Genomic DNA, 15,706 nt, shown 5'->3' with positions numbered 1-15,706 from the left:
GGCAAGCATCCCTGTCAAATAGGGAAATTAGGTTGGTATGACTATTCCTTATAAGCCTATTATCCTCTAGGTGCTTACAGATTGATTAATAATTTGTTCCAGGGACCAAAGTTAGGGTGACTGGTCTATAATGTAACATGCTACTGGAACACAGGATTTGAATAATATTTGTTTGATATTCCTGGTATCACCAAAAGGAGATATTTTAAAAGTTTCTCTGAACAATAATGATTTTGCAAATACTATAACTGTTCTTTGGACTGTGGAGTTTCAGCAGAGCTTTGGTTATTCTTTAGTTAATGCACTCCAAGATGAGTAAATTAGCTGTTACTACTGTAGATAAGGAAATAACTAAAATTACCCGTTGTGTTATTTCAAACCCAGAACAAGGCACACTAGGAGAACCAAAAATACACTGAGCTGGTCAAAACAAGCAAAAAAACTTTTCTGGATGGTTTTCAAACTTTTCAAGTTATTTTCATTTTGCAGTGTTTGAAATGGACCAGGATTTGGTTTTTGTGTGTTTTTTTTTCAAAAACTTCCTGATTTTTAAAATCAAAATTGTAATGAAAATCAGTTAGCTGTATTCTTAAGTGAAAAATGTCAATAAAAATTAAAAAATATTGCGACTTAAAAATACAAATTTTGATGTCAACAATTTATGAAAAATATCAGGCTGGAAAAAAAGGGCATTTTTCAATTTAAAATGTAACCTTTAATTATCTGTAATACTTGTATACTGATATAAATGTTAAAATAGAAACATATGTCACAAATCGCAAAATTCATGGAGAAATGTCACCCACAGTCAGGTCCTCCATCAGATTTTTTTTAAAAAAAGATGGTATTGTTGTTAAAGAATGGAATCAGGAGACCTGGGTTTGTCGCAAGGTTTGAAATAGGTTTATTGGCAAGATATTCTAACATAGTGCATCAGTTTTGCTCTACTGGCAGATTGTAGCCATACAGATAAGGCTTTTGGCTCCAGAAGGATCACCTCATGAGATTCTTCAGTTGCTCAGTGCCTATGTAGAGACTCTATGCTATCTCTGCCCTTCTAGTGGTGGAGGTGATATAAGCAGAAGAAAGGGCTGAGACAATCCTGCACTGTATCAATTCTCCAGCTGTGGTTCAAGGCCTGGAGGGATGTCAGCAGCAGACCTAAGTTAAAGCAACCGACATGCTAGTTTAATTTATGCAAATATGTGCTTTTCACCAGCTCTGTACCCCCCATCCCTGAAATGTGCTGTTTGCATGTCAGCCAGAGCCCAGGATCTGGAGGAAAAACTGGTATAATACAATTATATAGAAGTTATTACAAGTTAACATCTACTGGATTCCCCTGCAGAGTTTAGGGGGACAGAAAGGAAGAGAGACCAGCCATCCTCCCACTCTCCCCTTCTACTTTGCCAAGCCAGAAGCGACAGAGGAGCTGTGGTTAACAGCAAAGTTCTTCTGAGATAGGACTTGGTCCTTTTGTTAAAGGCTCCCCTCCACGCATGTTTATATGTGGCCTTAATTGCTGAATATCCCAGGTTACCTAGGTGTAAAACAACATACATAGGTACCCCAGAGAGGTACTGAGAGGATTAATTAATGTTTCTAAAGTGCTTTGAGATCCACAGGTGCTATAGAAATCCATATTATTATTACACTGCTCCTTAGTCTGTGCAGAAGGAAATCTGCAAAAGTGTTACACTTATTAGCACAGGACTTGAAAGGGGCAGAATTTAGTCCTTATTCAGCATAACCTTGATTCACTCCTCTTTTCTACTTCACTCAGCGGATAAGTAAACAGATTTAAATTTCCCCATGGCTACAAACTTTCTCAGGGTGGGCTTTGTAAAGAAGACCAGTGATTTTGGAGGAAGCAGATATTTCATTCAGACCATATTGCTGTTTAAAGCAGCCCAAGAAATAAGTCAGAGAGAACACGAGCAGCAAAGAGCCCTTCATTTCATGTACTGTCACAAAAATGTTTCCTGGCTGAGGTCTGATATTAATCTACTTTGTCCCTGACATATCCAGTAAAACTACAGTATAGCAAATGCCTTTTAAGCATACATATTCAATACCAGATGCAATAAAGTATTCTGAATCATTGGTATGAAGAAGGTTCACACACACAAATATCTTTGAAACTCCAGTTAATCAAGGTGTCAAAGTAACTAAAGCAGTTTTACAGATTTTATTGAAAATAAATCATTTTATCATACACTGAAATGTATATTATTGTTTCCCCACAGAGTTTTATTATTCAGTCGCCTGCACTTATTTTTAAAGAGTATCTCCTGCCCTCTTTAGTCCAGTTTTTATAACTACATTTACACAGTAAATTTGACATTATAACATAACTTCAACTCTGGCTTCTCCTATTGCCTTGTGGAAATAGCCCATTATTAGCCATTTTCTGGCAGCAACAGTTGACAGGAAACAGAACAGGAAATGATATAATGGTTCCAGAATTGTATATTTTCCCTATGCCCAGCTGTTTTTGGGATGACCTTACATTTAACCAGGAAACTGTACAGTGGCATTGAACCTCAAAAGATTTAAACATTTGACTTCTATTTTTTCAGTGTGAAGCTCCCATACAGGGACATACAAAACTTTAGAGAACTAAATATGGGACGATTAAAATTAGTAAAAGGAAATATTTGCTCTGATCACATGTACATCTTAATAGATGTTTATAGACTTCACAGAAAAACTTTTCATTGAACATTTTTAACTCCTGGAATTGAATTATTGCTTTCTTTTTTAAGTACAAGACTTAATCCCAATCTGTCTCTACTGACAGAAAATAAAGTTTTTAAACATTAATAATCATATAAAGACATACGATATTAAATGCACTGCATATTTCTTACTCTCTAGTATATTTATTTACTAATGGCCTGATCCTGCAAATAGACACTCACACAAGTAATCCCATTCTCTTCAAAGGGATTACACCTGTAAGTAAAGTTACTCATGAATATTTTTGACGGATTTAGCCCTAAAAAATTATATGATGTCTAATACACTGGATCTGTGCACCTTAAAATCTTTCAACACTTTTAAACTGCTTTCCAGATCCCATTTTTCATGCAGTAAATGTGACTTCAAGAAGGGCTCTATTAATTATTCATTTATCCAATTAATCAATTATTCATCCACTCAAAAATCAGTGTAAAACATACAATAGGTGTAAAATAGCTAAAACTGATTATAAATATAAAATCATATGTTAGGTGCATTGCTTTCCATAGGTTATATTGCTTTTTCTAAATCCAATTTTTGTGTTAGGGAACTTCACATGTAATTAGAAAAATAGATATGCATGTGAAATCATGAGATACAAAGGTTTTAGTTGTGGTATTATAACAGCTACACAGGTACTAGGTACATATTATCCTACACCAGGGGTAGGCAACCTGCAGCACGCTAGCTGATTTTCAGTGGCACTCACACTGCCTGGGGCCTGGGTCGGCTCTGCATTTTAATTTAATTTTAAATGAAGCTTCTTAAACATTTTAAAAACCTTATTTACTTTACATACAACAATAGTTTAGTTATATATGATACACTTATAGAGAGAGAGACCTTCTAAAAACGGTAAAATGTATTACTGGCACGCGAAACCTTAAATTAGAGTGAATAAATGAAGACTCGGTACACCACTTCTGAAAGGTTGTTGACTCATGTCTTACACGCTAACAAGATACAGATATTTGGTGCAGCATTGTTATACCCATGCATATGCACAGATATTACTAGGTGCAATATTATTGTACACTGGCACTGGGTGTAGACTTTATGGACATGGGTAGCTCTATGGTTATTTGGAGCAGAATTGTTGTATTTCAGTAAATATGCAGGAGGTTTTTTTTTGTTCACAGCCAGTGAAATTCACCCAAGTGCAGGCGGCTTGTGCATGGCCCTTCACTCCATGTATGCCTTGCAGTAACCCTCTGGGCTCTGCACCTGTTCTGAGTAGATTGGCATGGAGGAGGCTAGAGGAGAAAATTGTTTAGGGAAGGGGTCACTGGATCTACACTTCCTTATGTAGGTAGTGCAGAAGGGTAGGGGCTGCTATTCCAATCCATGGCCTGTCCTTCCCAATAGCCTCTTAATTCCCTGCACAATGTTCATTTACTTGGGCTTTCTGCAGGGAATAATGAATGTCATCTGATATAAATGAGAGACTGACATCTTTCTAGGAGTAATATATTGGAGTAATAGCTGGAGGTTGTTATTTAACGTCATTTCTTATAGCTCACTAACTAAGGTCCAATTTTTTTTTATTTTGGCTACAGAGACTACCTACTTAGCACTTATATTGTTTAGTGACCTTCATCTTGAAACAACTATTATCTAACAGCCAGAGCATGGCTTTTAAGCCATGACTGACACCGAAGAGGCCATGCTCAGGGCCGGTGCAACCATTTAGGCGAGCTAGGCAGTCGCCTAGGGCGCTAGGATTTGGGGGGCGCCATTTTCTTCGGCAGTGACCGCGGCAGCGACCGCGGCAGCCAGATCTTCGGCCGTCCCGGTCGCCGCCAGCATTTAGGCGGAGGGAGCTGGGGCACGGGAGTGCGGGGAGGGCCGCCGGCAGCAAGTGGGGGGGGCAGCACGCAGGGGAACTCCCTCCCCAGCTCACCCCTGCCCCACCTCCTCTCCGAGCATGCCATCACTGCTTCACTTCTCCTGCCTCCCAGGCTTGTGGTGCCTAAGCTGATTGGCGCCGTAAGCCTGGGAAGCAGCCACGGCGTGCTCGGAGAGGTGGCGGGGCAGGGGTGAGCTGCTTCACTTCTCCCGCTTCCCAGGCTTGCGGCACCAATCAGCTTAGGCTCTGCAAACCTGGGAGGCGGGAGAAGTGAAGTGGCAATGGTGTGCTCAGGGTGCTCGTGCGCGGAGCAGGGGTGAGCTGGGGTGTGGAGGGGTGCCTCAGGGCGGAGGGTGGGGAGCTGCCGCAAGGGGGGCGCCTCAGGGCAGAGGGGGGAAGCTACCACGGGGGAGGGGGCTCAGGGAAGGAGCGGGGGGGAGGGCGCAAGGTGGAAGTTTCACCTAGGGCACGAAACATCCTTGCACCGGCCTTGGCCATGCTGCCATGTTATGTACCAGGAAGCATTCTGGCCTACGCTTCCAGAATTTCCTCAACGGGGCTCCCAGAAAATCTGCTTTGCAGAGACAGCTCTACCCCCCTTTCAAAGGATGCAGTGTGCTCTTCCCTCCCCACCTCGCCACATTAGGTAGTAAGCACTTCTAGGGAAGCTGGGAAGAAGCAAGGCATTTGATCCAAACAAGGACTATGCCCAGGTACTACACAGGGGTGGGGAACAAAGCACAGTTGTGCCTGCTCTCACCTCTTGCAAAGCCAAGTATAAACAAGCCACAATTATTAGCACTATTTTATTGAAAGTAATATTGAGAGAACTAACTTGTCTGTGGCCACAGTGTCAATGAGCCAAAAGATATCACAAGCAGCCATTCAAGGCTTGCTTTCTGACAACTAACATTATGCCTCTTAAAATATAGAAACCACTTTATCATCAAAAAACACATAATCCTCACCCATCATTATAACATTGCTCACACTAAATAAATGGTCTGCCCAGCTGCCCAAATCTCAACCAAGTTTTCAACATACTGGGGACCTAATCCTGGGATTTAGCCTGTCTAGGGGACTATGGGATTGGCCCCCAAATGGGTGCTTCTTGCACAAATTCCATTACTTCCTAAGAGTATTATACACCAATTTCTTCATGTGCACTTTGATAAGCTGTCCTTCGAAGTGGTGCCTTTCAATTCACTAAGTTTATTGTTAAAGATGACTCGCATGGGATTTTTTTTTTTGAATTGAGATTGGGCCCATTTTTCCTTTTTTATTTAACAGTGTGTAATGACAACTTGAAAGGCATTAAAAATGTGCTTGTTTTTCGCTTTGGAAATATCAGGAACGTCAAATCTGGTCTTTGGTTTTTCCTAGAGGACTCCCTGGGAGTTTCAGGAATGTTTTTGAGTGCTTGTACCTCAACTGAAAGGGTGGAGTAGTGCTGAATCTTTAAAGATGATGTCCTTTATCGAAAAAATTATTAATTGAAGATAAATGTGTGAAGAAAACCAGTTTTAGAAGGCCCAACTAAAAATCCACCCTCCTTTCAACTGCTTATTTTTCACTGTCTTCAATTTTGTGACTGTGTCATTTCACTTCTTATCCAGTTATAATATAGTCTAGGGTAGACAAGATCTCATTTTCTAATCTAAACAACAAGCAGAAAAACACCCTTTACTTTTTTTTGGAGGGGGGGGAAGCGAGATGTCTTTCAGGCCCTCTTTATACATATAAATGAAGAACAAAGGGGTACAATTCACCCCCCCCCACACACACACACTTATTTTTAATCTTATGGTCATCTTTAAGTTGATCAACTTTGCATAAAAATATTATGTGGCTAGTAGGATATTTAAGAGAAATATTTTTACCAAATATTTTAACAATAAAATAATTACTAACCATTTTCCTCCTCAAAAAAAATGCTTCTTTGCCCCCCTCCCCAAATTATATGATTTGTTTCCCAAACTTGTTTTCCACCCAAGTGGCTAGTCAATCAAATTATTATTATTTTGCAAATTTCAGATTTTGCTAGCAAGTACTGCAGAGAGTTAAAGAGTATTCTGGTTAAGAACTTAATGGAAGAGACTGCCACAAATTAACAACTTTAAGTAATGACATTGATGTACTAAAATAACATTCAGCAAATAGAACATACAAGATGGAAAGATCAGTATTACATCAGTACAGACTGTGGGTATAACTAAATACCTCTTGGGTATCTGGACTTTTGGTTCTGCTTCATACCCTTAATACTCAATTGGTATCAACTATGGTTTTGTTCCAAAATAGGATTATCCAGTTGCCTAGGCATGCATCTACTATATTTTTATAGTACAAATCAGAGAAGTCACAAAATTCTAAAGTGACCTCTGTCTGATAACATGGTCCAATTTTATCATTCAACGTATACAGCATTTAAGGAGAATTTTGGATTTCTTCAGGTGCTGTGTGAAGACCTTCTCATGCGTTTATGCAAACTATACAATATAGCAGTGTGTTAGAGTTACCATTACATCTGAATGTTTGAAAAGTATTAGCTATCTTCACACATTCTATGGTGATTCAATATATTCCACTAGGGGACAGATGAATGGCTCAAACAGTGAACAGAATAAAATGCAAAACACACAAATTGTTCTATTGAAAACAGGTTTGTCTGTTTCAGAAAAAATGCATTTTCCTAAAAATCTGAAATGTTGTTACATAACACAAACATTTACTATATCAGTTATCTATCTCTCTATACACACACATCTCTACTTAATTTATTTAATAAATGTGGTATGTGTAATATAATATACATTTACACCCCCCCCACACACACACACACACTAGGTTTACAGGGGGCTGGACTTGATTTTATATATATTATATAAAATCTCAGAAATGTAGGGCTGGAAGGGACCTTGGGAAGTCATTAAGCTCAGCCCCCAGTACAGAGGCAGGACTGAATAAACCGAAACCATCCCTGATAGGTTCTTGTCCCAACCCATTTTTACAAACCTCCAGTGATGGGGATTCCCCCAACCTCCCTTTTGAAACTTATTCCAAAGCTTTAACTTCCTTTATAGTTAGAAAGTTTTCCTAATATCTAACCTAAATCTCCCTTGGTGAGGATTAAACTGATTATTTTTTTCCTTTCTTTGGTGGACATGGGAGAAAAATTTATTACAGTCCTCTTTATAACAGCCCTTAATATATAACATTGAAGGCTCTCAATCAAATAGCCTCCTTAGTCTTCTCTTCTCACAATTAAACATATTCAGTTTTTTAACCTTTCTTCAGAGGTCCGGTTTTCTAAATCTTTTATCATTTTTGTTGCTCTCCTCGACTCCTTCCAATTTGTCCACAACTTTCGTAAAGTATAGCATCCATAATTGGACACAGTACTCGAGGTGAGGCCTCCAGGTGAGTAGAGCAGGACAATTACCCTCTGTCTCTCTCACACAACACTCCTGTTAATACACCCCAGCATTATATTCACCTTTTTCTCAGCAACATCACATTGTTGACTCACATTCAAGTTTTGATCCACTGTAACCCCCAGATTCTTTTCAGCAGTACTACCACAGAGCCAGTTTCTCCATTTTTAGTTGTATATTTGATTTTTCCTAAATCACTTTGTGCTTGTCTTGACTGAATTTCATCTTATTGAATTTAGACCAGTTCATCAAAGTTGTTTTGAATTCTAATCCTGACCTCCAAAGTGCTTGCAACCCCTCCCCTCATCTGCAAATTTTATAAGCATCCTCTCCATTCCCCTATCTAAGTCATTAATCAAAATATTGGGACCAATCCCTTCCAGACCCCACTAGATACATCCCCCTAGTTTCATAGTGAACCACTGATAACTACTCTTTGAGTATGGTCTTTCAAATAACTGTGCACCCAACTAATAGTAACTTCATCTAGACCACATTTTCCTAGTTTGCTTGTAAGAATGTCATGTGGGACTGTGTCATAAGCCTTACTAAAATCAAGATACATCATGTATCTTTAAGCACTGGAATGGGTTACCTAGGGAGGTGGTGGAATCTCCTTCCTTAGAGGTTTTAAAGGTCAGGTTTGATGATGCCCTGGCTGGGATAATTTAGTTGGGGATTGGTCCTGCTTTGAGCAGGGTGTTGGACTAGATGACCTCCTGAGGTCCCTTCCAACGCTGATATTCTATGATTCTATGTCTACTGCTCCCCCCCACATCCCATCCACTAGGCCAGCACTCCTGTCTAAGAAGGAAAGTAGGTTGGTTTGGCATGATTTGATCTTGACAAATCCATGCTGGTTGTTCTTTATAACCTTACTATCCTCAAGGTGCTTACAGATTGATTAATAATTTGTGCCAGTATCTTTCCAGGTATCAAAATCACGCTAACTGATCTACCATTGCCTAGGTCCTCCTTGTTCCCCTTTTTAAAAACAGGTACTATGTTTGCCCTTCTCCAATCATCTGGCACTTCACCTGTCTTTCATGAGTGCTTGAAGATAATTGTTTATGGTTTCAAGATTGCTTCAGCTAGTTCCTTAAGCACCCTAGGATGAATTTTATTAGCCCTGCAAGTTTGAATATATCTAACTTATCTAAATACTCTTTAACCTGTTCCTTCATATTGTGAGAGTGAGTGTGAGCGTGAGAGTGAGACTGCACCTTTATATCTTCTCAAGACACTCTTTGGAGTTCCCATGGCTTATAAATTCAGCTATTTCTGAAAACAGTTTCTCTTTGAAATATGTCAGAATAATGCATTATTGAAGTACTGTATTGTTCCCTTTTTACTTCAGTCCTTTTTTAAAAAATAATTATTCTTCACTTTCATAGTAATGTCCTTAGTAGCACCTTGATTTTGGCACTAAAATTAAGTGGATATTACAAGTTATGCTTCCAAAGCATTTACCATTAATAGAACCTAAAGGTACAGAAACAGTGTAAAAAATAAAACCCTTCATTTTATTGAAATAAAACTGACTGATATATGAACTGAGTTATAAAATGAAGTATGGATTGGTGATTTCAGTGGAAAAAGTTGTTTATTTTAAAACTGATCACATATTTTGGGAAATTTCTTAAATTTTCTCTCTAGAAAGAAGGCCCCTATATGGGTTTTTTAAAAGTGTGTTTAAAACGTCCAGTTTAAATTGATTCAATTTCGTTCAGGAAAGAGTTAAGTCTAACAAGCAGAAAAAAAGAAATTAACTAAAGTAAGGCCCTTGTGATACAATGACACTTGCTCTATGCTCTTACAGAGAAAAACACGATGATAAAACACCACAAAGAGGAGTGTTATGAATTTTATTAATGACTAGAAGACAGTGTGCAAAACATCAAAGGTCTGTGGAAAAGATTAATGACCCCGTGTGAGACTGTTTAATTACCTCCAGCTAATTAGATTCTTGACCAAATTTTTAATATCTGCATTCCTTCTAAAGCCTAATTGAGATTCCACATTATTTATCAATCTTTCAAAAAGCCCTTAGTGTGCTGCTTTTTTAGTTTTTTTCTCTTGCACTTTGACTCCATTTATGGTCAATTATTAAATAAATAGCAAAGTAACCGTTCTCCACAAATTGTATATGTGGAACACTTTATGCCTGTTTATTTTGACTAGGAGACTATCACTGGCATCTTTTAAGCACTCCAACTAATAAACTGACTTACTCCACTGTAAACAATGTTGATAATATTTTTGTTATCTGGGCTGTGCTCAGGAACTCCTCATGTAGTTTCTGTAAATTAGTCTTTGCTATTGTCAGTTAATACTTTAAGTTTACCTTGGTCCAGTCCCAGAGACCAAGTGGAATGTTATCATACAAACTGGGGAAGACAGCCCAACCCATTTGATTATTTTTCCCCCTTTCTTTTAGGAGTGCTTTACTACTCAAAACCACTGTTATTAAATGACTGTCCTTCTATAACAAAATTAATGTTGGAAAGCAAGGAGTATATGTAACAATTATTTAATCTTTTATATCCCACAGGTCTCCACCTGCCCAAGGACATGACATACCTGTACAAATATACAGGAGTTGTATACAGGTGTGTCTGAGGACAGACTTGGATCTATAGTTTTTCCTACAATGGAATCTTATGATAGCAGAGTAAGCATTCTTGGTTGACGGTAGGACATGAGAAAGACTAAGGGCTTCAAAGTATGTGACAATGAATCTATTTCCGGGGTGAGTTTGTCAAGCTATATACTTGAATGAGGAGTTCAAATGGGTCTTTTTTGTTTTGTTTTTGGACTGGGTTGGGGCCTATAATTTAAAATCATAGAATACTAGAAGTAATGTGGAAATGGATATAAAAAGAGAAAAAATGAACATTCTAGAAAACCACAGTAAAACAAAATTTGTTCCCTGAGTGTCTACTTTTGTTACATTTTAAAATAATTCTTTAAATCCTAATCTGCTGCACCAGAGTGTTGCTGAGTTTGCTTTTGTACTGATATATTCTTAAATATCTGAAGCTCTTTAATTTTACATCTTTCTGCACTGAGTCTGCCCAAAACCAAGATCATTCCTAACATAAAGTGCTCCTAAAAATTTGAAGTGCGCTATTAATTTTAAATTGCTCTACATTGTGCCTGATCAGAATCCCAACTGCTTTTTCACACAAAAAAAATTAAACTATAAAATGCACATCTGCAACATAACTGCTACCCTGCCTTTTTGATTTCCAACGTCAAGTTTCTCCCCTTCTTCTAGTATACATTTCCAAAAAAAAAAAAAAAAAGGCTTCAGGAGAAAATTAATATAGCTACTCATCACACATTTTACTACAAAACTGCTTGTGAATTTTATACAAGCATTTCTTGCCTTTCAATCACAATGGTTCACATAAAATATTGATCAGAACTTTATATTGTATCATAGCTATGTCACAGGACCAAATATGTGTTTTATGTCTGCCAATTGGTAGCAAACAGCACAGCCCGCTAACATGCTGACCCCAATAAATTGTGATTTCCTGGCAAGAATTGCATTATTGACAGATTGACATCACCAAATGGCACTGAAGGGTTTAGTTCCTCCCCAGGTTTCTACAAGAAAACTTGTGATCTGAAACTTCTGTCATGTAGTAAATCCTTTCTAAAATACAAACAAAAATCATTTTTAAAAGTCTTGCTGTTTTTGTAAGATTGGGCTTTACCCTCAGAATGGAGAAAATGGCATAATTTCAGCTGTGTCCATATCACATTATCTGCACAGATGACAGAGATACTGCACAATGGCCACCATAGCTTGCTCCACAGTGGAGCTCTGCCAACATAAACCATTATTACAACAGTATGTTCTCATCTCCTGCTGTGAGGTCACTTAGAATCTTCTCTCCAGTTTCCATTTGCTCACATGAGTGTCTCTAAAGAGTAATTACTCTCACATGACCCTTAGAGGTCTAGGCAATACAATTCCTGCTACTGATTGCAGGCTATGCTGCTATTAGACTGTATCTTCTCTTTGGTGGATTTTGTTAAAAGGGACTTGTTGAGCAAAGACAAAGACTACTTATTATAGCTATAGGGATTCAATACAACAGTGCATTATTGTATTCAGAATTTTTTTTATTATAAAAAACTCTTCCTAAAGTAATATCTATCATTTTCCTCTTGGTGTCCCAACTCCTAGGCACTTAGAAGTAGACTCAGGGCAATATGATTATGTTACCTTGGGTACCTGCAACTAAAGCACTTGCCTGCAGCCACTCAAGAGTCATGACACCTTCAGTTCATGACCATAAAGATCTTCATAAATATAAACATGCTCTGAACAGCACACATCATATACTTTGGAACACAACTACTGTGATCTTTCAGATTGAAACATATTTGCTATTGTATAATGCAGAGAAGGATAGATTTGGTTGAAGATGTAATATAACATAACCCTTACTATCTAATAATCCCATTTTATGCAACTTTTGGATGTACTGGTTATAAATATAAATGTCTAATACAGCAGTTCTCAAACTGTGGGTTGGGACCCAAAAGTGGGTCGCAACCTCATTTTAATGGGGTCACCAGGGCTGGTATTAGACTCGCACAGGGCTGAAGCCCTTTGGCTTTGCCCCCACAACCACCCAGGGTGGCAGGGCTCGGGCTTTGGCATGGCCCTCTCCCCCTGCACAGGACAGTGGGACTTGGGCTTTAGCCCCCCGCAATCCTCCTGGGGTCCTGTAGTAATTTTTGTTGTCAGAAGCGGGGTCAAGGTGCAATGAAGTTTGAGAACCGCTTTTTAATCCTGCTAACGTCTTGGGGACATATTTTCCAAAGCACCAATGGAAATTAAATGTCTAACCCCCTTTGACTTTCAATGGGAGTTTAGAGCCTGGTGGTCCTCTGTGGTTTTGAAACTCTCTCTTGAATTCAATGCCATCTTGTGGCACTGAGTTCCACTGGTTAAGTGTGTGGAAAACATTTCTTTTTTTTTTTAATCAATTTTACCTTTAAATTTCAACAGATGTATTCTTGTTCCTGTATTATCAAAAAAGAATAAATAATAGTCCTGATTTGTCTTATCCAGTCCTTTTATTATTTTATACCCTCCATTATTATGTCTGCCAGAATTGGTTATGGATATTTCCAGAAGATATACTTTAGTAAAACCCAAATTATTGTGCTCAATAGAGTATTTACTGGGTGAAGTTATATGGCCTATATTACACAGGAGTTCATAGCTATAAAGCATCAGGCTGTGATCTCTCCAGGTCTGATAAGTCATGCAGTGTCAGGTCTGGTCAGTATTTGGACTTTTGATTTAAATCAAGATGCTGCAGAAATTAATGGACAATTATTGGAACTCTTTCTCTTGTATCAGAACTGAACCAAATACCATAGTGTGGTGCTAGAAGGGCAACCTAGATGCTGGTTGCAACCTCTTGCATCCAAAGAAGTGGGTATTCACCCACGAGAGCTCATGCTGCAAAACGTCTGTTAGTCTATAAAGGTGCCACAGGATTCTTTGCTGCTTCTACAGAACCAGACTAACACGGCTACCTCTCTGATACTAGATGCTGGTGGAGATGCAATCTTTTGGCCAGATGGATTGGATAGGATAGGGCCACTTGTCATTAAACATATCATGTCACATTTCCCAAGGAATAGAGGTGTTAGCCATAATGTTTAGATCAAAGCACCATTCGGCTATTACTATCGCAAGTCCTTTTCTTGTTTCAGTCAGATATAGTATTTTTTCCTCATTTAACACTATTTTCCACAACCATGAACACTCATAAGCACAAATTCTTACAATTGTACCTCACTGTAAAAGTCAATGTGTTGGTATTTTATTGACTTCAGTGGAACTTGTACCTGAACAAGAACTACACTGTTTGGCCACTCAGGATATGGTATGCATACATTGCAGCGGGGAGCATGCCTCCCCAGGAAGGGTATACATGAACAAGCTAGCGCTGCTTCAGGTAGCATGCTAACAATAGCAGTGTGGATGTTGTGGTATAGGCAGCAGCACAGACGAGCCACCCAATTATAAGCCCACCTGACTCCCTGGGTCAATATTCAGCTGGCTAGCCTGAGTTGCTACCAGTGCCACCATGTCCACACTGCTATTTTTAGCGTGCTAGCTCAAGCAGAGCTACCATGTGCCTGTATACCCAGGCTGGATGCACACTGCCAGCTACAGTGTAGACACACATAGTAATATACTATGAATTTCCATTCATTCTTTTATGAGGATTCCCTTTTTCCCAGGGTCACAAAATAATCTGGGTTATTTTCCCTAAGTAGATGGACCATGAGACATCTGGGTTGCTTGAGTTTATCAGTTTCACAAATCCTCCATGAGTTGTGTATCTCTATGCATCCACAATGGGACAACACCTGCTGAAAGCCATTTAGCATATTTGTTTTTCTTGAGCATTCCAAGGTGCAGCCCATATTTCATCTGGACAAGATTTTTTTCAGTTTTAACTTAGGTGGAAATACTTCAGGTGAATCCTAGCTAGTTAAATATTTGCTCAGTAATAATAAAAGAACAGTATTCATGCCAAATGTATCGTGTTAGGTCCCAAACCAGATTAAAAGTTCATTAGCATTGGACCACAGCTTCAATCACAGCACTACACAAATGGCATAACAGCTATTCTTTTGCTTAGAGTCCTAGAACTGAACAGCACAGAAATGATACCTTATTTCACACTATTACAGAATATAGTGGAACATGGGTATTACAAGGTAGGGAGCTCACAAGGCATCTGTCAGACATATAAATATAGGAATTTAACACTGGTATGTTCTCTATCCTTCCTTCCTCCCCCTTAATACTAACTCAGTTCTATGCTATTATCTGAAGCTAGAGGCAGCACTTTATTTATGTAATACAACATTTTACAAATGGTAAGCATTAGACCAGATACATTGCAACAAATCAATACAGACAATACTCAAGGGTGATCTTGTCAGCAGGCAGGCCTTTCATTGTGGGAATTACATCCACTAGGACTAAATGTAGCCATCCATACTACCTGTGACAGAAGCACTGACTTTTCTATCAAAGATTAATATTCCATCAAACATTCCCACCTGTATATACCGGTATAACAAAAACTTCTGCTGCTACCCCTAAATACACAAAGTTTCCAGACCCTTCCTTCAGAAAGAGGAGAAGATACCCCAAATATATCAGCCACTTTTGCCATCCTAAGCATAGGCTGCAAAAAAGTACCTAGGGATCATGGCCCTTAAATTCCATTCAAACATTATAGGTCTGATCCAGCTCCAATTGAAATAGACAGAAGTTTTGCCATTTACTTCAGTGGAATCAAGACAAGCTTTGTTTTTCCATCTTTTAACAGTTAGAAAAGCCCCATATTTGTTTAAGGATCCAATAATGTTCTGACTGTTGGAAGATGGGAAAGCAACTGGTTTTAAGAACGAAACACACGTTTTATTAGGCGAAACTACCAAGTGGTTGTGAGGCTTAAATCCCGGGAATGTAAGGTAGTGTCCTTTGCTCTCTACTCAGGATCCCATGCTTCTTTCTACATCCTCAAAATCTATCACATCCCAATCCTTTTCCTTGTACCCATAACTGTGATTGGGCGCTGACCCAAGTCACTGCTAGATGATCCCCGGCCTGGGAGCAGTGACTGTAGTT

General features: G+C 38.8%; 1 long non-coding RNA gene across 1 annotated transcript; it reads right to left on the bottom strand.

The window, feature by feature from the left end:
* Positions 1–880: 880 nt before the first annotated feature.
* On the bottom strand, positions 881–11,853 carry LOC120374342. The gene is made up of 2 exons (XR_005586019.1): positions 11,745–11,853; positions 881–1,161 (listed from the first exon to the last, which is right to left on the bottom strand). It is a non-coding gene; the product is annotated as an uncharacterized LOC120374342 (long non-coding RNA).
* Between the last annotated feature and the right edge of the window lie 3,853 nt (positions 11,854–15,706).

This window comes from Mauremys reevesii, linkage group 11 (genome assembly GCF_016161935.1).
Source record: "Mauremys reevesii isolate NIE-2019 linkage group 11, ASM1616193v1, whole genome shotgun sequence".
NCBI classification, from domain to species: domain Eukaryota; kingdom Metazoa; phylum Chordata; order Testudines; family Geoemydidae; genus Mauremys; species Mauremys reevesii.
The sequence above is the reverse complement of the archived record's forward strand: the minus strand, read 5'-3'. Positions and strand labels throughout refer to the sequence as shown.